The following is a 26,404-nucleotide window of genomic DNA, read 5'->3' as shown; positions in this document are numbered from 1 at the left end:
CAATTTTAAGAAGTTTTGACATATTTAAAGGTAAGATAGATGTGGACAGTGTTTAGGAGGGTAATAACAACAATCAGCAAATGAAGAAGGCTTTTCTGTCTTAAACCCATTTCCTTGGGATGCTAAATATGAATAATGATTCAGTGTCCATAATTGATGTTTTAAAAAAAAGCAGGCAATAAGTTTTCTTAGTTACAATTTAAGGAATAACTCATTCATTCAGAGGTCTAGTTTTATGCCATCTTCATCACAGAGAGTGGGGGGAAAAACTTTCAGCACCTAAACATTTGTCACAGAGCCTTCCTCTATACCAGAATGGGGAATGTGGATTTGAGTAAAAAACCCGATTTTCTGAAACAACATAATATAGAAATCATCACACAGAATGAATGTTACAATCTTTTTTGTTTTTTTTTGTACATCAATTAAGAAGGACAAGAAACCAAACACATTTTAGAAAGGTTTCCAACAAAAGCAGTTCAGTATTAATAAATAAACCAATACTTGAATTTATTTACCTAATCGTCTACCTTATGTAGCCGTTTTTGCAATGGGGCTGTGGCATGACAGTTGATATAAAGTGGATAACAAACCGATTACTACCTGACCAGTCAGAAGTTTAATCCAAGCCTATAGGAATTAACCAGGGAGCCCATGTTGAGTAAGTCTAATTTTTCTAGGAATCAATTCTTGCTTCTTCAAAATTAATGTGCAGGTTTGGTTAGTTTCTTTGTTTCCTCTTAGTCCAAATATTTTAAAATTATGCAACTTTAAGGAACACAAACAATGTAGTGCAATTGTTCAAGTAAGATGTAAAATACTCTGAGCCAATGTATTTTTGAAAATTGTCATTCCAAAGATTTAAAATACAAATAAAATAGAAAAACAATTTGGTTACTTATTAAGTAATCAACATTAATAAATTCATCAGTTTCAATTTAACCTGCAATTACAAAATGGAGGTTATTATGACTTTGGATTTCATGAGGAAACAAAAAAAGGAAATGTAATTTTTGACACAATTGGAGAAAATTCTTACTTTGTATTTTTCAATTATATGTCAATAACAGTAAGAATGGTAACCAGGCAAATAATATTCTATTAAATTCCATGTTGTTGCCCAATTCCATTAGACCACCTGAGATATTTTAAAAAGCCTGAGGCAGGAAAGGAGCAAAATTAAGTCATTTATCTTTTGACTAATTTGTTCATGAAACAGACGGACTCATGCAGAGCTCCTTTCAGATAAAATATACCAAATGCTTTCCTGATGTCCAAAGTCATTTTAATCTGCATATTTCTAGTTCATAATTAACTGTCAAAATTATGATATTTTATTTAAGAGGACACCTATCAAGGAAGAATCTTATGTTAGAAATTTGTGTATTTTCAAAATTAATTTCCACAATGCCTATGATAGATAATAATAGAATACCTTTGAAATCAGACCTACACATGTTGACTGTGTTTAATTTCCACAAACTGAGTTTGTTTTGTTACCTACTAAATGGAATCTTGACCTCAATTTATAATCATATAGATCTCTGGAATTCTAACTATAGAAAGAAATGTCTGTAAACCTAAAAGTTAGGGTGAGAAAGGATGAAGAAAATGTCATAAGCTTGGTTTTGGTCAGTTCTTGTCAGTTGGTTGCTACTGGGTGAAAATCCTATAAAAAGAAATACAACCACAATAAAATACCTCTTCACATCCACTAGAATGGCCATTAATTAAACACAACAAAAAATAAAATAACAAGTGTTAGTGAAGACATGGAGAAATTGTAGCCCTAGTGCACTATTGATTGGATGTAAAATGGTGCAGCAGCTCTGGAAAATTGTGTGACAGATACTGGAAAAATGAAACATAAGATTATCATATGATTCAACAATTCCAGTTCCAGGACTCAAATAGGTATTTGTACATTCCTGTTCAGAGCAACATTATTATTCATAATAGCCAAAAGATAGAAGCAACCCAAGTACCCCTTGACACAGGAATGGATAAAGAAAATTGGGATACCTGCTGTATCATGAATAGACCTAAAAAACATAATAGCCAGTCACTAAAGAGCTTCTTATGAGGTTCCTAAAGTAGTGTAAATCATAGAGACAGAAAGTGGAATGGTGGAGTTTCAAGGGAGTGGGCTAGGGGAGTAATGGGAAATTGCTGTTCAATAAGCAGAGTTTTTAGTTGGGGAATATGCAAGAGTTCTGAGGATAAATGGTGGTGATGGTTGCATAATAATGTGAATGTACTTCATGCCACCAAATTGTACCCTTAAAAATGACCAAAATGGCACAATTTATGTCATGTGTAGTTTATCACATCTTTTTAGAGGACAATATGGCCAAGAAACTGTAAAATACTTAAAAAAAAAAAAAAAAGAAAAGAAACAACAACCCAACAACATATGTTGTTTGTAATACATACCTCATGTCACTATCCTAAAAATCTAAAATTGTTATAGATCTTTTAGATTCATTTAAAAAGCATTTTAGTTGCAAAAACTCACACAATAGAAAGAGTTTGTTTTGTTTTGTTCATTTTAGGTCCTAGGTAGTACTTTCACGGTGATCTTTACATTTACTAATTTTTCTAAATTTGTTTTCCTGCTTGTCTCAAGTTTGTGAACATGCCCTTTGCAGCAGTAGTTCAAGTCACCAAACAAGGCACAAGCAAAACATCTTGTTCATTCAAGGAAACGTGTGTGGATGGCCTTCTTTTGCAATGCCATCTGTCTGCTTCCAGATTAGTCTTTGCATGTAGAGCTATTGCCCTCTTTCTAAAATTTATCTTCTGACTTGCAAAGTAGATAATGTTACCTGGTTAACTTCAGACATATATTGGCTATCTTTTTAATTTATATTTTGAAGAAGTGAAAATATATATATTGCCAGGTAGAAAATCCTTTCCCCGTGTAGGCATGTTTTATTGCCTGCAAGATGAAAAGGAACAACTCTGTTTTTTCCCTTCCAGCACATCTGATTTTTTTTTTACATATTATGAATAACTAAATCTAGATAAATAAGCATGTTACAGAGTAATTGGCTTTCTCCTTTGCCCACCAGATATAAACTATGCTTTTAATTTTCTCTATTCCTTATTCATTTTTTGATATAAATGTTCAATAGGGGTTTAAATCCTTTTCCCAAGCTTCTCCTTTATCATGTTTCTAATTACCTAGCCTAATTGCTCAGAACCTTTTAAAGCTTGTGAAGTTTTTAAATGGTTTTCTTTAATTATGATTCTTTCGTGAAGAAAATGCAGCTAAACAAAAGTTAAAGCTGCACATTGAATATCTGTGTTCTAGAAGTCAAAAGAAGGAAATGAAATGTTTGCTTTAGAAACACAGCCCAAGAAAAGTGATTTTCATAATGATCTTGTATGGGCCACTTGATAGTATAAAAAGACTCAAGATTCGTGGTGACGAATTGATCTAATGGAAAGATTCATACACAATATAAATAGTACAGTATACAGATGAGAGCCTATTCTTTTTTGTTTCTATAATTTGCATGTGCAGAGTGTCATAACAGTAAGGAAGGATTATTGTATATTTTACATAGATGCTTTCTGCCCTGTATAGAAATTTAGAACCCTAAAACAGATCTCAAGACGAAGATAGTTATCATCAGCAGCAAAGATGTGGTTGACACCTTCCTAGTAGTTAAGTTTCTAACTGTGTACTTAACATAATATTACTGAAAAAATTCAAAACATGGTGTGCTGGGCAAATGGTATTTTATATGGTTGTGACTTTTTTTAAGGTTTTAGTGAACAAAGATATATTTTTTAAAAATTATCTCACACACAGTACAACCAAAACTGTGTAGATTCAAGCCAGGTATTGGAATCAGAACGTGGTTTGCTTTGGAATGGCATAGATTGGAAGGGTTCATTTATTTCTAAAGATTCTAATGATAGCTGGAGGGTCAGGAACAGATGCAGGGATGCAGATAAGAAACATGTGACAATGTTCCTTTAGGGATCAACGTTCCGGAATGTGTGGAGCCCCAAAGGCAGGAGAGAAGTAGAGTATGAAGTTGAGCGGAAGGCAGAATGAAGGAGGATTAGAATTTGAGAAAAGAATGTCAGGATGAGATTGTCTGAGGCAGTACGGGTAGAAACCGAGGGATCCTGTGAACAAGTTTGGTAAGGAAATAGAGAAGAGATGTGGGCTGAAGGGGCTGACAGTTAAGGTACAGTGGGCAGATTCAGTTGTGATGGAGCCATGGAGAGGTACAAAAATAGATAACCACAGAATTAATAAGCAACCAAAGTCTACATAAGTCTGACAAAGAGACACATCAGAGTCAGAAATGTCTACTGATGGGTAATGGTTACCTACACATGGAAACTGGAAGCCAGCTCCAAGGCTAGCCCCTGGAGCCTGAGCCAACCATGCCAGACTCTGACCCGCAGGGACAGCTAGTGTCCCTGCTCTGATCTGATCACTAGTGGGGACACTAGCCGGGCAGCCCCTTCTTGAAAGACACTGTTGTGGGCAGAGTAAAACGAGCCTCCCTTCATCATCATCAGCAAACCAGTGATGCACAGCTGGATGGCATATTATTCAGGCAGAAAGGAAAAAGTCCCTTTCTCAGGGTGGACTCATCTCCACAGTGGTTGGGCAGGGCTGACTGCTAAGCCCACGTGGGTCCTGGCCCTGGTATCCTTGTGCAACGCCCCCCAACTGTCCAGCCATGTGAAGCATTCCTGTCTCAGGTACAGGCCCTATAAAGTGGGCTCTAAGTGGTATCAACAGAAAGAAAGCTTCATTCTTCTCTCACTTTTTCATTCAAGAAATACTTACTGAACATCTGACTGGTCTAGGTGTCGTGCGTGAGTGACTATAATCCAGGCATGAATCAGATGAAACCCCACTCAAGGCCAAGAACCTGGCCCGGACTGAAGCTGGTGAGGATGGGCGATCAGACATGACTGGCCTGTGGCAGAGCAGTGCTCCATCCATCTAGCACCATCCAGAAATCTATGTATACCTCTGTAGGTAAATTCATTCCTAAAAAAGAGAGAGAAAGCTCATTAACGAGTGAATACTTTTCTACTTCAAAATCTGGAGTAGAGTTTGCAAAACACAGACTATCAGCATTCCCACGTTTAGACTAAATATGTTTTAACTTCTTCGTAACTAGGAGTACTTTTATCCACATGAATGACTATAAAATACATTGTGGGTCTGGCTTCTGACATTACCTATGTTTAGCCGTGTAAATATACACGCGTGTGTAATGCTCTTAGATCTCAGTGTAGGTAAGTTCTTTTCCAGCTCTGGAGTCCTCTGTTTATGAACTCCATTGGTCTATCTCACGTCTAAATGAAAGATAATATTTATACAGCACTAATCGTGCTGCCCTTAGTACTTTACATGTAGTGACATATTTAATCCACTCGAAAACCCTGTGAAAGAGCCAATTTAGAGTTGAGGAAATTTAATGGAGAAAGGGGTTACTGACAGCTGCAAAGTGACAGAGATTTGCATGCAGGAAACCTGTCTCCAGAGTGGCTGCCCTTATCTAAGAGGCCGCTGCTCTCATCAGATTTCTTAGGGAGCAAAAAAAAAAAAAAAAAAAAAAAACCAAAAACCCAAGCATCAGTGCAACTGGAAATCTAGGATGTAAATCCAGCAACTACTGAGATGCTTCAGTAGAAGAAGGGGGAGTTGGTGGGGAGCGGGGGTGGGGTGGAGGGGCAGGAGCCTAGACCTCTTGTCTCTTTGTCCTCCCCCCTCTAGACCTTTTTGTTCCACAGAGAAGCGACTCCAACCTACCAAAATAGATGCAAAATAAATTATCTTAGTTGAGATGCCAATATTTTGACTTTATACCTTTAGAGAGCACACACATTCACTTTTGCTTAAAACATACTTATTGCTTATATATATATATATATCTGGGAAGCAAAACATATTAATCCTATTTTACAGAAAAAGATAGTTTTGCAGATTCTCCTTGTCAGCATGAAAGATGAATATTATCATGTAGTTGTGCTTGCTACATTGCAATTACTTTCTCAGCAGTATATTAATTAGTCAACTGCAGTAGTCTAGAACTCTTTGATGCTAGGTAATGAGATTAATAATAGATTTCTATCCACCCTCCCAAAGCTACAACAGGCATCAAGTACTTCCAATCTGTATTGCCTGTATGTGACATGAAAAAGCTCTTCAGGTATCCACAGTTAAATGGAGACCATCGTGTTCAGCACACCACAGTGTCTAGTGCTTACAAGAGCAACATCTACCAGAACAGCATTCCAATATTCCATTCTACACCGGTGTACAATGGACCGGCTTGTTTCAGTTACGTACATAAAGTCGCAAGTGCTTTCCTGTAGGAGTAATCTGATGCTAGCTGCAGCCTGATGGATTGTAGCTTCACAGAAACACAGGCCTGCAGGTTAGGAGGTGCTGGACACACAACAAATAATGTGTGTTGGGAAATGTCTTTTGTCAAAAGCAAACATCAAGAATTCCTCTTCTTGAGGCATTCATAATTTTCTCAAGAGAAAGCTGTTTTGTGTGAAGCAAAAGTAATGGATCATAGAAATATTATCAAAAAATTAAAGCTGGATTATGTATTATAAATCCTTACATGGACATGGAGAAATAATCAAAGCCATACTCATTGTGTATATGGTTCTTCTGCCTTGTACAGTTCAAGCATAGTCTTTTCTTTCTTTTAATGTCTCAGCATACCTTTATTTGGCCAGTGGAAATATGCCACCATGTGTTCTGACGTGCAGAGCTTCCTAATCATGTCAGAACCCCAGTACACTTGCCTTCTCCTAGGGGCTCCCCTCTGGTGAAAGACCAGAAGTTGAGAAATTGAAACCCTACGTTCTGGATTATGTCTCATGACTACTTGAAACATCAGCAATATGAACATGAATTTTAAAGCTTTGCCCTTCTCAATTTCTTACCAAAATATGAGGAGTGATATCTGTGTACTGGCAGTGGTCCGTATCTCTAGGTATTTGTTCAAGATTATATTCACTGACCTCTCTTTCTCCCTCTCTCTCTCTCTCTCTCTCTCTATATATATATATATACACACACATATATGTATATATATATTATTTATATATTATATTATATATTATATATATATTATAAAAAATGAGTTCATTTCAGGAGATGTTTGGCCACATTCTCGTTTGTAGACCTAATGCTCCCAAACATTCGTAGTATGTTAAGATTTTTCTTTTTTATTGCAAACTATAAGAAAAAATATATTATTTATAGAAATATCTTTGTTTATAAAAATATAACAAAGTGTGATTATTAATTGTTGTTCTCAACTAAATTTCTTTTTTTTTTTTTTTTTTTTTTTTACAACAAAATTTCTAAGCAACTTTCTCAGGAGGATAAATTTCACTTTTGCATTAAAGGGAATATGTGATGTTTGGAAACTTCCAGAGAGGGATCCCTGGGTGGCACAGCGGTTTAGCGCCTGCCTTTGGCCCAGGGCGCGATCCTGGAGACACAGGATCAAATCCCACGTCAGGCTCCCGGTGCATGGAGCCTGCTTCTCCCTCTGCCTGTGTCTCTGCCTCTCTCTCTCTCACTGTGTGCCTATCATAAATAAATAAAAATTAAAAAAAAAAAAAAAAAGGAAACTTCCAGAGATATATGTCTGCACATATTGTCTGTTAACACGGATACTATAGATTAGCGGGGACCTGCCCCATGAGATGACCTCAAAGAAGGGGAAGGAGTAATGACTAGACCTCTTTGCTGCCTGTTCTTTCTGTCCCCGAAGAGGCTAACATAAGGTTCAGAATATTACCCTGCTTGAAAGTAAGAGCTCATGTTCATTGTGGACAAAAGTGTGGTATCATCACTGACTCTAAGCATGAGGAACTGTGAGCCATGAGAACTGCATGTGAATTCAAAGATTGCAGTACACGTGGCTTGGTGTGTGAATGTGTGAGTATGCGTTAGTAAGAGTGAGTGTGTGTGAGTGTGTGTGTATGTGGTGAAATTGGAATAATAAAAGCCATAACTTACTAGAATGAGAGTGCCTGCACGGCCTTCCGTTTTTTCAACATCCTCCTTTGACATAGTGGTCACATTATTGTCCTATAAGATTAGACTGATACAGTTAATTTAATGAGAAAACTGACACCACTATTTTTCAGAGCTGACTTAGTATAATCTTCATTTACTCTTATGCTTTGAGTTAGGTGCATTAAGTTGACAATATCAAGTGCACTAGAATGTTCTAAAAGTCTGCTAGGTTGCCATGTGACAGAAAGGGACCTAAGAAAATTTTCAACCTGTGAGATTTGAAATGCATTCCTAGAAAGAATGAATTTCATTGTCAAGTCACATTCCTTGATTAAACAAAGATCCTCTTAAATTCCAACCGTTCTCTCGGCAGGAAGTTAGTCTTTTATCAAAGGTTTTGCTGAATTCCCAGTATGGAAGTGTTCCCTGAGGTCAAGTACACCTTTTCCCTACCCTCTTTAGTTAGCATAGGATAAAGGTCCTATTCATCTGAATCAGGTGCATGTTCACCAACTTTTATGGCTTTGCCTGGGGTGATAAAACTGTGATTGAAGGTTCCAGTCCAATTTCAGGGCTAGAAAGAGCCCGTTTTCTCTTCCCTTGCATACTAATGGCTGATGTTCCTCAATTTTATTTGATTATATCCTTTAAGGCGAGGTTAAGAAAATTTTTGTATCATTAGAACCTTAAATATTGAACATGCTTTGAGCTCTAAAATAAATATGTATTTTGTTCAGTTTTCTATAGTTTATTATTTTAACTCTATTTAATTTATACAGAACCATCTTTTTAAAGGACTACAGATTAATATCTCTTAGAAGACTGGTATTCTGAAAATGGAGTTCGAGAAATTCTTCTTTAAAGCTTTGTCTCCTATTGAAATGCAAATGAGATTACCCATTAAGCTGTACCATTTCACTAAGTATAAGTTCTATTTATCAAATCTTTTCCTAACAAGTTTCAAAGATGGGAGGAGGAAGGACACTGATGTTGGTAGGAAGTTGAATCCTGGCCTCTTTTACAGTTTTGTTTGAGCACATTCTCGGGCACATGTGGTCAAAAGAATTTTTAAATTGAGGCATAGAGCATTCCACTCCAGCCAGGAGCTATGGTTATTTGGAAGCACATTTGAACATATCATTGATTTACTGAAATCAAAGAATTAAGTGGTTTTCTGTGTGGTATATTAATTTTCGAGTGAGTCACTTTTCCGCATATTAATGTTTTTAGATAATGTTTACGTAACAGGGATATCATAAGCAAATTACAACATTTTAAAAGTAAAAATCAAGGACTTTCAAGGTTGTGAGGCTTAGTCATGATCTTATTATTATCTTGGTTTCTAAATTATTATTACCGCTACCATATTGTCTCTTCAGCACCACAATCACCACATATTTTCCCTTTATTTATTTTTTATTTTTTTAAGATTTTATTTATTTATTTATTTATTTATTTATTTATTTATTTATTTATGAGAGGCAGAGACACAGGCAGAGGGAGAAGCAAGCTCCACGCAGGGAGCCCGACATGGGACCCGATCCAGGGACTCCAGGACCACGTTCTGGGCCAAAGGCAGGCGCTAAACCGCTGAGCCACCCAGGGATCCCCACATTTTCCCTTTATTTCCTGGGATAATAGAGTTGGTGGCTATTATGGGTGAATTGTATCCCCTGAATTCTCCTGTTGATGTCCTAACCCCCAGGACCACAGAATGTGAATGCTTTTGGATATAAAATATTTATAGAGTTAATTAAATGAGGTCATCAGAGTGAGCTTTAATCCAATTTGACTGGTCTCCTTACAAGAGGAGGTGATTAGACATGGACAGAAAGATGACCACTTAGGAACCCAGAAGTCAGCTATCTGCAAGCCAAGAGATGAGACTTCAGGAGAAACCACACACACTGACACCTTGAGCTTGGAACTTCCAGCCTCTGGAATTGGGGGAAAAAAAATACTTTTGTGCTGTTTACCTCATCCAGACTGTAGTATTCTGTTATGACAACCTTAGCAGACTAATGCAGTGATTATGCAGGGTATTTTCTACTTACCCCTCCAAATGCAGTCTCTGCTTCTCTTGCTCCGCAGAAGCTGATCTTCATGAACCCTGATCAAGGCTTCTCTTACCCAGTGTCTTCAAGCTGGGTTTCAGTAAAAAGGAAGCATCGGCAGAGGAACTGTGACCAGGAGAGTAAGATACAACAATTATCCTCCTGGCTTCTTCAGGCTGGGTGTCTTCAGGTACCTGGCCCTCATTAAAAACTGCAACTCCTATTCAGCAACCCTCATAGCTTCAGCTTACTGGCTTAGGTTTCTAATTAACCTCCCTTCACTTGTCCAAAGTCTAAGGCTGGTAAGACTCTGTCTGTAGCTCCCTGCTCTGGCACTTCCCTCTACCCGCCCACACCTTGTACATAGCCCCCTTATTGGCATCCTCAGTGACCTCATTTGAGCCTGCCAGCTGCTCCTGCCAGGGCACTGAGGCCACAGTTTAGTGAATGTGAAGGAAACAGTCTACTCTTAGCAAGACCAGATCAAAAAGTCAATGTTACCTGATTGGAATATGTACTTTACGGTAATACACTGTCGCTTTTTTCCTATTCCTTTATATTAAATCTGATAGTGCCTCAAATAGATGGTACAATCAATGAATAATTAGTGAGTAGCTATCTTACAATACCTTTTAAAGATGTTCATCTGCTAGAGTTGATGCTTTTAATCTCCAACACATAATTGCAGGTTACTCTAAGGAACCAGAGAGGCAGAATTAATGTTAGCATTTCTTAATTCACATGGTCTCAAAACGTTTTCTCACTCAACCTCACCCTATTTATCTCTTTTTTTTTTCCTATAAGGGTTTAAAGGTATTCACAAATCTAGAAATTGGGGAAAGTGAAAAACTGGGTTTAGTAAATGTAATGTGTATTAAATATCATTAACTCTTATTTATATCGAGTGAATCCTTGAAATTAAAACTATGTTAAGATCATTGTACTCTAAATGATATAAAGTAATTACCAAACATACTCTAATACACAAATAAATCACCAACCAATTCTAAACTTATGTAATTTATCAGATTTCAAGACTTTTTAAAATTTTATGTTTTTCATAAGCCATTTGTAAATATGCTGTGCTAAATATTTATAATAATTGTACTTCTGCTGCCATCTAGACTTTAAGGGAAAGCATTGCATGCAGACTTCTTTGTATTGGATGAGTTGATGCAGAAAAAAGAAATGGTGCAGAAAAGGATTATCTGACAATATTTGGTTTATTAATTTTAACAAACTGTTGAAAAAAAAGTTGTAGGAAACTTACAAATAAATTCATTTAGTTGTTACATAGTCTAATATATGTAAGCTTAGTTTATTTGTTAATCTTTAATGGAAGAGGAAAGAAAGGGGAAATATATGTGTAAAAGGATGAAGCAACTCATATTATTTCAAGAAGTTTTAGGTAGAATAAGCAACACTGTAAATTAACATGATCAAGTAAGGTTTACAGCAGATGTACTTACTCTTTTAACGTTGATCTCCGCAATTAAAAGTAATCTACAACCATTATGATATGTCTGCCCCCACCGTTAAATATTCATAAATTTCATTGGGAAGCCTAGAGTGAAGCTATAAATGTCAGGCTTTGGAGGGAGTTGGCATCAGGTCCGAATCCCAGTTCTGACACTTACAGGCCATGTGAACTTCAGCAAGTTGCTCAGCCTGTCTGAGTGTCATGTTCCCCATCAATAAGGAGATAATATTACCTGTCAGGTAGATTTGTTTTGAGGATTAAGTCTGGTGACATAATACCTGTGCTAGACACAATGTTCAGGACATTTTACCTGACAGTCTAGATACCATCTGTCTCAGCCTTCAAGCCAGGAGTCTCACTGAATTTCCGAGATGCTCTAATCCTTCCCTACACAACCAGAAAGTTACCTTTAATATTTAGCATGTATTATCTTTGCTGTTTAATTTTCTGATTAGAAATTTTACCCACACTTACAAAATTCAGATGCTGCATAAAGAAATCTATCATCTAATTGATGATAGATATATGATAGATCGATAGATATAGATAGATAGATGATAGATAGGTAGATAGATGATAGATAGATAGATAGATAGATAGATAGATAGATAGATAGATAATGATAGACAGAGATGTACAGTCCCTCACAATTCTACTTTCATATCATCCCCAAAAGAAATCTACTATCAAGGTACAACATGGATGGCTCTCTTTATTTTTCTTTTTCTATACATCTACTGGCATAGATTCTATTATCTTTATACTAACAAGATCATTGTGTACATTTTATTGTAAGTTGACTCTTAACAGTAACACCCTGATCTGAACTTCACTCGGTTTGACACCTATTCTAGCATTTTTTTCACACTGGAGAATTAGATTTGAGAGAAACACTGAAAAAATAATGCAAAATATTCCTAGACATTTCTTAGAGAAATTAAAGTATCCCCGAAGTACCAATCTTCCTTCAATGGCTGCTTGTCTTCTCTTGCTTGCTGCCTCCTCCAGGCCCGGCAGGCCCCAGGTTTTAGCTAACCTACCTTTGCCTCTGTTCATAAGTAACCACGTTACCTGGCACCTCTTTCCTTCCTTAGAGCAATTTAGTTCTCTCTTAGCTTATCGCAAAGGTAGAAGATTTCCTGTAGGTCCTGCACAAAATGCCAAGGATTGCGGGGTCAAGAGTAGTAATTATTGTAAGTAATTTTTTGTCTGTTTGTTTTTATTACATTGCTTTTCAACAAACTTTTTCACTTGAAAGTATTTCCTGGGTAATGTAACAACCAAGGTCTCCACCAGAAAAAACATGGTAGACTCAGTGGATTTAACCGAGGAACTGTCTTTAATGAAAGGACCCTTTATAGAAGAGAATTGAGGGAACACTCAGGGATGGTTAATGCTCCCAGGGAATAGCAATACTGAGAAGCCATGAGAAGCACTAGGCCAGTTGGCCACGGGAAGCAACGGTACTATAGATGCCCAGAGAAAGCTCTAACACTTTTCTAGCTTACATTTTAACCCTAGAATTAGGCCAGTGCTGAAGTTGGAATGAATTCTCTGAGCTTTGTCTCCTCCTACTTCTCTTAAGGAGAACCTGATTGGACAATGTAGCATAAAGCTGCATGGAGAAAGAAGGTGATTAGATGAAGGAAAGGAAGGGGAAGGAGGGGGAAGGATGCTGCAAACAGAATGTACCCAGAACTCCTTCAATACATGGACATATAGGATTTCTTCTCTACAATTAGTTGTCCTAGAGCTGGGAGGCAGAGAAATATAGTTTGTCTTCTGCTTATCTTCTCCTTTCAAATTTTCCTCTTTAGTAGGCTCCAGATTATTTTAAAGAAAATACATCTGTTTCTTAATAGCATGAATTTAATCATTTTATATCCACTAACATGGGCTTGGTATAACCTAAAAGTTTAATAAACTGAATTGAATTGAAATCTATACAAAATAGATTTATAAAGAATTCATGTATTCTTAATATAAATAATGATTGAAGCACAGTGCTATCCCAAATTCCTGAACATTTATACATGCAGGTTACTGAATGTATCATATATAGTGTGGCTGAAAGCTGCATGGGGCTCCCTTTGTAAACAACATCAGTTTATTTAAAAGTCCACTCTAAATGAATTATTTTTCAGTATGCATCAATTAGCCATTGTTAAGCATCAAAACCCATCTAAACTTAGTGGCTTAAAGCAAGTACTATTTATTACTTCTCATAACTCCCTTGGGTTGTCTGTCTGGAAATTTCTTCCTTTGGTCTTGTTTAGAGTCACTCATGTGGCTGTAATCATCTGATGGCTAGACTGTGACTGGAAGCCCTGTGTGTTGAGCAGTTGATACTGGCTGTCATCTTGGGAATCTTTGTTTTCCTTCATAGGCCAGCCCTCTTATCCTGCCATAGAGTAGACTTCCATACAAAATGATGATTTTGAGTTCCAAGAGTGCAATATCTAATCTTGGGAGTAACAACAGTGTCACTTCTTCCACATTCTATTGGTCAAAACAAGGCAACACAGGTTCTAGAGGGGAGAAAAGAGGATCCAACTCATGAAGTAGTTAAGCATCGAAACAGGCATACTTGGTAGAGAAGAATCTGTCATCTTGACAAATGATATCCCACAAAGATCTAACTGGTTATTTTTTTTTTTTTAAAGATTTTATTTATTTATTCATGATAGACACAGAGAGAGAGAGGCAGAGACACAGGCAGAGAGAGAAGCAGGCTCCATGCACCGGGAGCCTGATGTGGGATTCGATCCCGGGTCTCCAGGATCGCGCCCTGGGTCAAAGGCAGGCGCTAAACCGCTGCGCCACCCAGGGATCCCTCTAACTGGTTATTTAGCAGTGTTATCCAAATTAATAAGTTCTCTTGGATCCTTTTATACAGCTTATATTGTTCCTCGCTCCTGTGAGCTTACAGTTACTCATGTTTATAGGTCGGTATTGACCACAATACTCTAACTCTAGGTAAAATGATGAAATGTCTTTATCTTTGCAATCCAATTGCATTATTTGGTATTTGGTTGTCAGCACCAGATAAGCCTTTCTCTTCTCTTCTCCTTCTGTTCTGTATCTTGCCAAACCTTTAAGAAAGCCCAGGTGTTCTCTTCTTTAATGACAATAAGAGTTTCAACCCACACAAGTGTCTAATGACACAGGAGCCCTCAAACCTTGCCCCACACCTCAAACATCATGAAAATCCCAAGCTTGTCACATTTCCCTATCTTCTTAAGCCATTTGGGATCAGCTTTGGAGGCCTGCCCCGCTCTTCCTAGAAATACTAATTATGTAAGTAATGAGACGTGTGTGTGTGTGCGTGTGTGTGTGTGTGTGTGTGTGTGTTTCCATCCATTTTGACAGTTGAACCAAATTTTGAATCTTAAGAGTGGCCACAACTGTTGACATTGTGAACAGGATTGTCTGGACAATAGCAACCACTACCAGCAGTATTTCTTTTCTTGTTTTGGCTTGCTAACTGGCTCTGCTACCGGCTGACAAGCAAACCGTTTGAACTGTGCTGCTTTGTGCTGCATTTACTGAATTCTACCTAAGTTGGACATTTTGATAACTAACATTTAGGGACAGGAGTTTGAAATTGGATGCTTCTTATTGTGCCTCTGGATCATATACCCATTCCCAGGCATATCCATGTGTCTTAGATTGATTCATGTGTCCAGATTTCTTTTTTGTTGTTGTTTTAGATTTTTATTTATTCATGAAAGATAGAGAGAGAGAGAGAGAGAGAGAGAGAGAGAGGCAGAGGGAGAAGTAGGCTCCATGCAGGGAGCCTGATGTGGGACTTGATCCCAGGTCTCCAGGATCATGCCCTGGGCTGAAGGCAGCACTAAACCGCTGAGCCACCGGGGCTGCCCAATGTGTCCAGATTTCAATATAAATTGTGACTAACCCTAGACTATAGGAAAAGAACCTTATCCTGTGACCGTTGGTTATGTGCCTCACCAGACATTGGTCCCTGTTTATACAGTACCCTCTCCAATAAGTGACCCACGGCACAGTCATTCATATGGAGGGAGAAGAGCACTATGTAAAGAGCAGTCATTATTTGAAGATTTGAATTACTAAGGTCCACACTCCAAAGGGTAGATGTCTTATTAGGACTCTACAAAATGCCTTTACTGCTGCTTTTGCATTTTGCTGCTATCTCCAGAAAACACCCTTATCCTTAGGGTTATAGGGTAAACACATAGCAACTCTGTGGCACAACCAATGAGTTTAACATATCCCTGGGGGAAACCTTTACCCCTGGTAATACTGATTTGAAGCTATATGGAGGAAGGAATTTATAAATAATTGCAAGGTAGAGAAATCGTCTCATAGTCCATCCAGTAACCTACACACACACACACACACACAGAGAGAGAGAGAGAGAGAGAGAGAGATAATGAGAGAGAGAGAGAGATGTCAAGGGAGATGAGACCAAATAACAAAACAAAACAAAAGTCCCTCAGAAACTTGCATATAGGTGAAGGAGGAAATTAAAAATAAAACAAAAAGCTGAAACAGAGGTCCACAATTTAACTGAATTAGAAATCCAAAATTTACTAAAAGAATTTATATAACAAAAAGATGAAATGGTTATGATTGGCTTGTACACATCTACAAAATATATCCTGAATTAATCTTAACGTCTGATAAAATGCACCAATTAGAAAGCCTTCATGGCCTTAATCATTAGTAGGATACAAGTTACAGTTATATGAGCAATTCCACTAAATTTCAACAAAGTACTCCTTATAATCTTAGGGGAATATAAATATGAAAGGGAGGACAAACAAGTGTGCCTCACCTTAGCCATTGTAACTATTGCCCTATCTAAATTCCTATGATCCCAGCACACATAGTCCTAAAACATTGGGTAGTGAACATGGACAATGTGATGCAATGAGTAATACATTAAAATTAATTTTTGGCACTTACCAATTGGCTTGACACCATCAGACTCTCTTGGACCTCTCCCTCCCCGCCCCCCCATTAAAAGTTAATAAGCTCCATGTAAAATAAAATAGGATTTTCCAGGATTGAAACCCATTACACAAGACCTATTTAGAAAAGGATTATCCTCATGGATTCTCCATTTAAGAGACCAATTTGGTCTGTTTTTTAAGTTGGAAATAAAGAGACTCACAGTGGATAACTATAACCTTAATGTTGTGTTCCCACTCATTCCAGTCCTATATTGTGCCAGAAGAGTCCACCACTCCTTTTAACCCCCTGACTATCTGGAAAGTCCCTTGGGGTAAACTGAGCAAGCAGCAATGACAGCTTATATGTTTTATTAATGGAATCACTACTATGCTCACTGGAGAGCTTCTGCTTCTTATTCCTTAACTGGGATAATCCCAATAAAGGATAAACACAAAGGTCAGTAGCTGGCCAGATTTCAAGTAATCATCTTAGCACTGATGCCCTGGCCAGCAATCAGCTTCATCTGCACATTTTTACTGATTCTTGAGCCATTGCCAATGATCTTGCTTTGCTGTCTGGCCTGGCCCATGGCAGTAATAAGAACAATTCCTTGTCTGAGGTTGCCCACTTTGGGTAAAGAATTCTGGCAATTTCTTGCTTTATAGATATTCAAAATCCAAATCAAGTTCACATATATCTCTGTACATATTCGAGTCTCCCTACAAGTCCCCATCAAGACACTTCTTATTCTCTGTGGAGTTCTACATCAGTTCCACATTATCAGAAGTGACTCAATTTATTTCCCCAAATACGCAATGTTGGGCTCTTGAACAAGGCATTCAATAGAAGAACTTTCATTTGCCTTACTGACATCTGGCTGCAAGCCTCCTAAACACAATAGTGGCTTATTTAAACAAGTTCTTACTCAACTGGATAAAATATAGTACAGTTTTGTCATCAACTGAGCATCTGGTATGAAGAGTAATGAAAGAGGCTGATTCCATTTTTTTATGTTTCAGGGCTGCCATCTTTGAAGCTTCACTCTGTCCTCTTCCCCTTCTGCTAAATATTTTGGCAAGTTGATAAGAAACTTTGAGTGCTCCCTCCTTTAGTGCCTGTGGCAGTTTAAAGTCACACAGGCCCATGCCAGAGTGGTAACCCTCACTGCATTCTCACTTGCTAAACACCACATAAACTCCAAGCCAGTCTCTTTCTCCTGCTCTTTCAAGCCATGCTCAGACTAGCTTTGAGGACCAGCCCTGCTTTTCCACCAATGCCTCATTACATAGGCAATAAACCTTTCAGATCCTTTTGGCATGTGTGTGAGTGGCATCTTTAGCCTTGACATCAGATCAGTTTGGGTGCAGAAGCAGGGGCCATCATGCTTCTTCAGAGAGACTACAACAATCTTTTAATCTTATTTTTAGGAAGACAGTGTGATTTAATGAAACAATATAGACTTTGAAGTTATACAAACATAGATTTTATTTCTGAACTGCTACTTCTTAGCTAAGTAACCTTTGAGCAAGCTGCTTACTATGTCTCCGACTCAGCTTACAAGACATGAATAAGTATTTCCAAGATCAAAGAGTGCAAAGCTGATATGAAATGAGTACTCATGTAAATAAGGAAGGACTCAAGAAAGATTTTCCTATTTAAATGTTTGTCACATTCATTTGATGTTTGTATCCTGAATCTGCCTATAAAAGTGGCCTAATTTCCAACGCCATGTTAAGAAAAAGGTTCCATAGAACGAACAATCTTATCTTCATATGGTCAACAGCCTTGAAAAAATATCCTCTTTCTGCCCTTCAAATTACCTGTTTCATTCTCTTTCCTTGTTGCCAGATCTACTTAATCATTTCTGTTTTCCTTTTGTCCCTGAATACAATAAATACCCTTCAAAAATCATTTTGCTTAACATTGTGGATTAAAAAGTGCTTAACTCAGTTTATGTGCATGTTTGGACTATAGGACAACTTATAAAGACTATCTGTGATTTATACAAGTTAGTAAAGAAGCCATTCTCTAGTGGTGGTAAAAGAAAATTCTTCTACTGATGTGATATGGAGATGTGTCAAGTCATGGGCACATCACTTTGGTAGCATTCAAAAAGAAAAGGCTTATTGGTTAAGAGATGACTGTATTTTAATCCTGTACCTCTCCTTATTACCTAAGACTTAGAGCAATTTACTTAACTCTTTTAAATCTAGGTTTCTTTATCTATAAAATAAGAAATATACTTGTGACTACATAGTGCTGATTTGAGAATAAAGTGAAATAAAGCACCGAAAGTGTTCAGAACAATGATTAACAGATAAGATACTTGCAAATGTATACAAGTTGTCATTAATACACAGTGTGAAAAGGAGAACTCTCCCTGAAGAGGAATGTCTATGAGCTCTCTCCGGTTTCCTGCCATGATATGGTATTTGAATAATGTAGGAGGTTGATCTTCTATATACACACATCTGATTGCATCAGAAATTCAGGATTAAAGTTATTTTCCTTCTTTGGTTTCGATGATGTACAGCTTTCCAGGCATACACTGAATCAGGCATTACCTGATAGACTAAGAAAATAAGATACCATGGAATGCTCAAAACAATGGCATTTAAGGATGACTTCTATGACTATAACACATAAAATGGGTGCTAAGTGATTTAAAAATATACATACGGGGCACCTGTGTGGCTTAATCAGTTAAGTGTCTGACTGTTGATTTTGGCTCAGGTCATGATCTCAAGGTGGCAAGATCAAGCCCCAAATTGGGCTCCATGCTGGGAGTGGAGCCTGCTTAAGATTTTCTCTCTCCCTCTGCCCCTCCTCACTTGAACTCCTTCTCTCTCATAATAATAATGATGATAATAATAATAATAAGTCCACACACTTTAAAGTGTCTCCCTTCAAAAGATGATTATTAATTTTATTCTTCTTGAATGTGGGCTGAATTTAGTAACTCATTTCTAATGAACAGAATGAAGCAGAAGGATGCTATGTCACTTCTGAGACTAGCTTATACAGACAACACAGCTTCAATTTTGGGTTCACTCACATTTGACTGGATCTATTGGGAAGCCAACTGACATGTCATGACAGGCAGACTTCAGAGAGACCCATGTGTAAGGACCTGAAAGTCTCTGAGAAATAGCAAGAAAAGCACTGAGACTTGAAAACTGCCACATGAGTGAGGTTGGAAAATTATCCACACCAATTGAGCCTTCAAATGAGAAAACAGCCCTGGCTGACAGTTTTACCACAACCTCATGAGACACCATGTGTCAGAGACATCCAGCTCCATCAATCCCTGGTTACTGACCTGTAACACTGAAAAATAATAAATCTCTGTTGTTTTAATTTGCTTAGATTTAAAGGTAATTTATTATTTAGCATTAGATAACTAATACAGAGAAACTAAAGTTTGCTAGATTAATTTAAATGTGAAAAACTAGAAATTAGACCACATAGATGCAGTACAAATGGATGTAAAATACCTTTTATGAAGATTAGAAATAATCTTCTAGATCTAGAAATATATATATATATATACACATATTTATGGCATATATACAGACATTACATCAGAATGCAATGTATATTATATTCATCATCAGAAAAACTTACTAGTAAAAAATTAATTTTAGTGTCTGACTAGATGAAATAGAGGTATAGAACTTTGAGCCTAGAAGAAATCATAATAACACAAATTGCTGATCCAACTTGAATTTAAAGAATAATAACAGTTCTCAATTTCACATTGTGTTACATCAACAGCTCCAGTGACATAGGCAGCAATCTCAATAATTTGTACTGAAAAGAATATAATATATGTCAAATTACAACCATGAATTTGTGAGCAAATAAACTCCATATAATAATAAAATGTTGCAATAGACTCACAGATAGGGTCATTTCAAGGACTCACTAATATAACCTTTGTCTGCCTATTTTTAAAGGAAAAGAATCCTTGATATTTGACCACAAAGATTTTATTCCATGTGAGAAAGTTACTGAAAATTTGGAGAATAATGGCTATAGTGCAAAAATGTGAATTCTATTAGAACATGTATGGTAACCTGACATCATAAAACTATAAAATGAACGATAAAACTTTAAAAGGAGTAACTTCTAATGAGGGATAGAATCATCAGTTCATAAATTTTATGGTTTTCCAATTAGGTTTTGTGGTTGATAGATCAGGCTAAAGTTTAAAACTAAGAGCTCATGACATCTGTAAACATGAGAAATTGCAACTAGTGTTGATTAGAGAATCTCCCTTAACATACACACACATAAAATATACACATTCAACAATGAGTTCACCATATTTTTGTGAATTGGATAGTTCTTAACCTAGGAAACTTAATATGTGTTCCTGGACAGAGGTTATTCTAAAAGTTTTCCATATCCTTATAGATTCATTTTTCTAAGTAGGGATACACACACATAAAATGTACACATTCAACAATGAGTTCACCATATTTTTGTGAACTGGATAGTCCTTAATCTAGGAAATTTAATACGTGTTTCCTGGACAGAGGTTATTCTAAAAGTTTTCCATATCCTTATAGTTTCATTTTTCTAAGTAGAGATATTAAGAACACATGATCCGGAGGACTGCCAGCTTTTAGGGGCATAATTCTGTGCGTACAGCATTGAGATTTTGCCAAAGTAGCCCTACATTCCACAACAAAGAATAAATTAAATGCATTGAAAAAATACTTATTTATTAACACATAATTGTCCATAATACTTTAATTCACTTTTTTTTTAAATTTTATTTATTTATGATAGTCACAGAGAGAGAGAGAGAGAGAGGCAGAGACACAGGCAGAGGGAGAAGCAGGCTCCATGCACCGGGAGCCCGACGTGGGATTCGATCCCGGGTCTCCAGGATCGCGCCCTGGGCCAAAGGCAGGCGCCAAACCGCTGCGCCACCCAGGGATCCCTAATTCACTTTTTAAAGCTCCTTTCTCATTGTACAATTTTCCATGTGAAAATAATTTTCTATAATTTACTTTTTTCAATAATTCTACCAGTTTATACATAATCAGGATGGTTATTTCTTTTTGGTAAAGTTGGAAGTAAATGTCGCCATTTTTTTCATGTACTTTGTGAGCCATTGGAATCACAAATAAGACTCACGGAAAAATATAAAGACCTCATATAATGTTATAGGAAAGCCTACTTAAGATTCCAGAAAATTTAAAATCACACCATGTATGTTCTTTCCAACTTTTTTAAACGTCTATTTCTCATGAAGAAATATAATAAAATCTATGCAATGAAAAATATTTTTTTACTTGTCTTCTTGGGCCTCAGGGTACATCATTGGCTTTGCTGAAAAATCTGAACCACATGTTAATGGAAGAAAAATGCCAAAAGATATAAGGAATGGTGGCAGCTACTGAACAAAATAAATTAGGTTGAGTCCTTGGAGTATGTAGCAAAAAGATAAAGGATCTATGGAAGGTTGAAGAATTTAGCGATCTTTTCTTTAGACCTGGGTTTGTATTCATTTCTCAACTAAATACCCATATAATCTTGAATGTGACTTTAAAACATTATGAACCACAATTTCTTCATCTGTAAAGTTATTAAGAGTACTCACTTCCAATAATTGTTGATAATATGAAGGTAAATAATATATTTGAGGCACTTAACATAGAACCTAGCGATCAGCATACTGCTGGCCATAACCTTTGTTGTGTATGTGTATAAAATCTGTTGACTATTTTATTATTATCTCCATTATTAGTGATATAATTAATACTCTCACAATCATCAATATTGCAAATAGATACTATTGTTTATTTTGAATTTATAAGGAAGCAGAGGTGCTGAGAGTTTAAATAATTTGCTTGTATTTCCACAGCTAGGTAGTGATAGAACCATGATGTGATTTTAAGTTTTCCTGACACAAAACTCATGTTGTTTTAATGTACCATAACACCTCTCTCTTCTTTCAGAGGTGGAATAGAATCCATAATTCCTCCATAGTATATAGTCTAGCTGGGTTGATGGTGAGGTTGTCAGAATAGATATAAATTACTCAGATAGTTAATCTTTTAAGTAGATAGACTTTAAACTACCCTGAAGAGTGACCAGAAAATTAAGGTAGGATTATATATAATATCTATATATTTCTTTAAAGTCAAGATGAATGACAAGGAAGATATGCCAATTGTTGCACTGACAAAATAGACAGTATTATGGCAGCTTAAAAAAATCCAGAATATATATTTATAATAGTCTTTTACACCATCTGTCTCACAAGTGTCAAACTTGGCTTAAGTGTCTGACATGCACAGCTGGTGATGGGCTGCTGTGATCCATCTGCATATATGCCTCATGCCAGTGGCTTGACTGGTACTAATTTGGGGAATCTGTGCTCTAAAAATATTCATTTTATAGCTAATAAGTATTTATTTGCTGGTATGTGTGTATTCAGAATGTCTCATATAAAACAGTGCCACCAGGAGAATAAAAAGAAGTAGTATTTGAGTTTTCCTAGTAGCTTCTTGTAGATATGGTTCTAAATACCATAAGCACAATTTGCTCATTTTAAAAATAGTAATAATAAACTTCTCATAGGATTGTTGGATAAATGAAATAACACAATTCACTAAGCACTGTGTTTTACATATAGTAAATATACATTAACTACCACTACTATTATTCCTACTACCATTATTGTCATTACAACTAGTACATAATGCAAGGAAAATTACTTGAGATAGAAAAATTAAAAACAACAAAATCAACTAGAGGCAAACTAAAAGGTTTATCATAAATATAATGAAACTTGAAGAAAATAAGGGTGTTGTAATTAAAAGTATATAGCCTTTTAAGTATACATGTTAGGAGAAATAATAAAAAAGTCAATAATAATCAAGACATAAAAGACGAAACTTCTGGACATCAAGGATTAGCAAAACTAAATTTTAAAAAATCCCAGTTGATAAAAATTATTTGAAACAATAAAGGAAATTTTTAATATCCTTGATATGTAAAGATCTTTTCAACTAAGTAAAACAGTGAAAATTCCATTTGATAAACAGCCACATTACATGAAAAGACAATATACAGAAATATGAAAAAAATTGTTAACCACATGAAAAATGGTTATCCTCATTAACAAGGAAAGATAGTCAAATTAACCCAATGATAACTTATTTTTATTTAGCAATTAGCTATTATCAAATGATATTAATAATATTCAGTATACAGTAGATCAGTTTGTTAATATCTACAGAGTGTGAGTATAAATCTGTCGATATGTATCAAGAAATTTTTAAAAGTTAGCCGGGTGGGGCACCTGGGTGACTCAGTTGGTTAAGCATCTGACTCTTGATTTTGGCTCAGATTATTATCTCAGGGTTGTGAGATTGAGCCCCACAATAGGCTCTGGGCTTGGTGTGAAGCTTGTTTAATGTTCTCTCTCTCTTTTTCTCTCTCTCCCTCTGCCTCTCCCCCACCTTCCCCTCCCTCTCTTAAAAATAAAATAAAGTTAGCTTGGTAATTTAACTCCTACTAATCTATCATAATTAATAGCAATTCAGACAAATGTTTGTTCTGGAAACAAGTCAAATATCCCCCAAATTAAAATATTTCATATAAATTTACATTGTTAGATATTTCTATTACAAAATACAACTGTTAATAGTCATGAGAAATTTTAAGAGAAAAAATATTGCAATATGAAAGTACTGGGAAGAATTGCAAGACTACAGGGCCAACTTTGTCCTGCTCTGCTCCTACTTAGATCCTGGGATTCTGTAGGTTTCTGCAGAAGGGGAAATAACAATGACACAGGTTCCTGTCCTTGAGACATTCAGGAGGTTTTTCTCAGGATCAATGGAGGGCAGAGCTCAGGCCTGCCTGGGCCTAGTCACCAAAATCTCCTGCTGCAGTGCCTGTCAGCCCAGCCTCCACTAACCCCTCATGGTTCTCAGCAGCCTGGATTTTGTCAGCTTGGACTTGCCACACCTTCGGTAGGACTTGACCCTTGCTGCAAACAATAGGTCCTGGGCACATTTGGAGGCCACTGTTGCCCACCACTGCTTTCATTAACAGTGAATGTGAAATTACTGATGATTTTTATTTTCTTACTTCACATTATTTTAGACTCCTTAAGAGAATCACAAAACTGCTTTATAATCGGGTTATAATTAGACAAAATGGTAGGTTAGGTCCATAAAAGCTATGAAGCACAATTGGGATGTCATAGGAATTCTGTGCACTAAAGATATTTTTGAAAATTGATGTTGATGATGCTTATTGTCCAAATTCTGATGCCTAAATGAGAAAGACTGTCCAGCCCTAGAGGAATGAGGAGTCAAAAGGCAATAGAACAAGGACAGGTATAATGTCTTCATTTGTCTCTAGTGAGAGTCAATTCATCTCCAGCTTGAACAAAGAGGGAAACACTGATGTTTCTACAAAGGCGGAAACGAAAGGAAATCTTTAGCTTATTTTTTTTTTCTGAAAACCAACATAACGAATTGTTTGATTCTCATATACTGCATAACAATTATATGCCGTGACAAATTGTTTCTTGAGATTGGTTCCAGGTGCTGCACTTGATGCGTAATAAAGGAACTCAGAGAAAAATGAATCATTTTCATTTTTTATAAAACTAATGTGAACTAAATGATTAGAACATCTTATATCCACTGCACTGTTTTCCTCTCTCTCTTTTTCTCTGTCTGTCTCTCTCTCTTCTCCAGTTCTCTCCAGTTTAAGGCAATTGAGTTATGACACATTTTCCTTTTTCCAAAAGAAATGTGTATTCAATAACAAAAGAAAACTATTTTAAAGATGTCATTTTTTAAAAGGCAATGGTAAATGACGCTTATTCTTTTTCAGAAAGAAAATAATTGCTTTAGTTGAAGAAAAGGGGAAAATTCTAAACTGAAAGAAAAAAGCTAAGCTGGAATTTAAAGGAACTTCTGTATAAGCAACAATCAAACACCTGTTGTGAAAAATATGATTAGATAGGTATGTAGATATGAATATAGATTAGATGTGGACATCCATATCCACTATATATATTATATATATATATATACACACACACACACCAATACATATATGTGTGTTAGTATATACATGTTTCCTTGATAGATTTATACGTATACATACATAAATATATATTAAATATTATATTGTATTTATTATATTATATTATATTATATTATATTATATTATATTATAATTTTTATATCTTCCTTGATCAATGTTAATAAGTGGTAGCCAGATGGAGAACAATCTTAAATGCATCATTTTATAATCACTGGGGAGGACAACAGTGTGATATGAATATTCAATATTCAATATTCATCATATATGTTTTTGGAATTAACAAAATGATAATCATTTCTCATTTCTTTTTAAGATTTTATTTATTTATTCATAGACACAAAGAGAGAGGCAGAGACACAGGCAGAGGGAGAAGCAGGCTCCATGCAGGGAGCCTGACGTGGGACTCGATTCCGGGTCTCCAGGATCAGGCCCTGGGCTGAAGGCGGCACTAAACCGCTGAGCTACGAGGGGGCTGCCCTCATTTCTCATTTCATTGCATCATTTACCCTTCACCAGGATGACAATAAGAAATTATTAAATAATTGTTCGCAAACTAGGCAAAAACTCATTCGGTAAGGTTTAAAGAGTAAGGCAACACTAAACCATTACTTTTATACTGGAACTCCTTGTGTGAAGCATATTGTTGTTAATGCTGTGAAATCCAAGGAAAAGAGAAGAAGAGAAAGAAAGTCAATATTTTGTCTCTCTGTTACTCTTCATTTTTATATCATCAAGTATTCTTGGAGCTCCGACTACACACCGGGCACCCCCTCCCCACCCCCAGGCACTGTGATTCTTCCATATAAACTAAAGCACTTGGCA

At 36.4% G+C, this 26,404-nt stretch overlaps 2 long non-coding RNA genes across 5 annotated transcripts; one reads left to right on the top strand and one right to left on the bottom strand.

The window, feature by feature from the left end:
- Window positions 1-11,759, bottom strand: LOC144307208 (uncharacterized). Of its 4 annotated transcripts, none has more exons than XR_013374142.1 (5): window positions 11,553-11,759; window positions 10,713-10,777; window positions 10,084-10,209; window positions 4,817-5,023; window positions 1-1,669 (listed from the first exon to the last, which is right to left on the bottom strand). It is a non-coding gene; the product is annotated as an uncharacterized LOC144307208 (long non-coding RNA). The 4 variants fall into 4 exon arrangements; XR_013374140.1 differs by lacking the exon at window positions 1-1,669 and adding an exon at window positions 8,030-8,114 and having other exon boundaries at window positions 3,004-5,023; XR_013374141.1 differs by lacking the exon at window positions 1-1,669 and adding an exon at window positions 8,030-8,101 and having other exon boundaries at window positions 3,004-5,023.
- On the top strand, window positions 3,861-25,498 carry LOC144307209 (uncharacterized). The gene is made up of 3 exons (XR_013374143.1): window positions 3,861-4,155; window positions 10,121-10,273; window positions 25,367-25,498. It is a non-coding gene; the product is annotated as an uncharacterized LOC144307209 (long non-coding RNA).
- Window positions 25,499-26,404: the final 906 nt, after the last annotated feature.

This window comes from Canis aureus, chromosome 38 (assembly GCF_053574225.1).
Source record: "Canis aureus isolate CA01 chromosome 38, VMU_Caureus_v.1.0, whole genome shotgun sequence".
NCBI lineage: Eukaryota > Metazoa > Chordata > Mammalia > Carnivora > Canidae > Canis > Canis aureus.
Note: the sequence above shows the minus strand (reverse complement) of the source record. Positions and strands in the feature narration are given on the sequence as shown.